This window comes from Nannospalax galili, unplaced genomic scaffold (assembly GCF_000622305.1).
Source record: "Nannospalax galili isolate Female #2095 unplaced genomic scaffold, S.galili_v1.0 scaffold999, whole genome shotgun sequence".
NCBI lineage: Eukaryota > Metazoa > Chordata > Mammalia > Rodentia > Spalacidae > Nannospalax > Nannospalax galili.
Genome location: NW_008344824.1, coordinates 2,036,605 through 2,037,873, shown reverse-complemented (window position 1 = coordinate 2,037,873; position 1,269 = coordinate 2,036,605).

The window sequence follows — 1,269 nt, the reverse complement described above, 5'->3', positions numbered from 1 at the left end:
CGGGCCTTTGTGTAACGGTTGTGGAAGCCTATATAATCTTTACCTAAAATTGTCTCAGGGTCGATTGTTCTAACCAGACCTGCATGTTTTGGAAAGGACGGTTGACCCCAGCTAGCTGGTTTAATAAATCTCTGCTTGATTTTTGCATCTCCATACTCATGCTTTTGTTCTCCAGAAGAGACCCACCGAGTCAAGGACCCTAACATTTTGGGGGCTTGTCCAGGATTCGGGGGGGGGGCTTCTGGGTGAGCAAAGGATGAATGGAGGCAGAGTTTCTTTTCTCCGGACAGGGCAGTGTAATTTGAGGGTCACCCCCTCGTGTCTGTAAAATCCAGAATAAAGCAAGAGTCACCATCTCGTGTCTGGTCTCGGGTTAGTAATCCCAAGTGAGGAAGTCCGGGTTCAAGTCCCGGCACCTAGGTAAAAGTCCAGGTAACCAGCCCTGGCCCTAGGGTCCGAGTGTCTCAGCCCTAGGAAGGAAGCCTGCCATCAAATCTGGCGCCTGAGGAGGAAAAGATCGAGCTGGTCACTCTGAGGCAGTCGAAGTGGATGCCGTTTGGGAGAATCACGAGAAGTCTTGGGGATCCTGAAAGTGAGAGTGGTGAGTGCAGCGCGCGTCTGAGCGAAAGAAGGACCGGTCCGCACAAATGTGATTCAATGTGGTGCACGTGCTTGATGGTTGTGCTAATTGTCTTACTGGGGGGGGGTCTGGTTTTGTATTTTTCTCTACGCTCTCTATTTTAAAACCTTCCTTTCCTCCTTTTCCTTCCATTTATTCTCTGTATCTTCCACCCCTCTCCATCCCTCTCTCCAGCCACTGAGAAAGCCCCGTGGGCACGGGTCGAGCTAGTAAGAACCACAGGGCACTCGCAGCAGAAAGACTTCTGTGGAAGGATGAGGGGGTCCCAGGCATGAATCCCAGATAAATTCACGTCCCCCACAGAAGAAAAACTGGGCAATGAAAGGCACCTGTCCACAAGCACACCCACTGGCCATCATTGTTTAGAGTAGCATCTTCACTTCTCCCTTTGCTGCTCTCGCTCTCTCTTCTGTGACCTCCGCCATGGGCCAGACTCAGGCCACTCCTAAAAGTTTAATCCTCTCTTACTTCTCGGAGGTGAAGGAATGGGCTTTGAAATTGGGCCCTAGCATCAGGAAGGGTAAGTTTGGCACTTTCTGCTCGACTGAATGGCCCACCTTTGGAGTAGGTTGGCCGACCCAGGGGTCCCTTTCCCTGGACACCATCAGCAAGGTCAAGGCTGACATTAC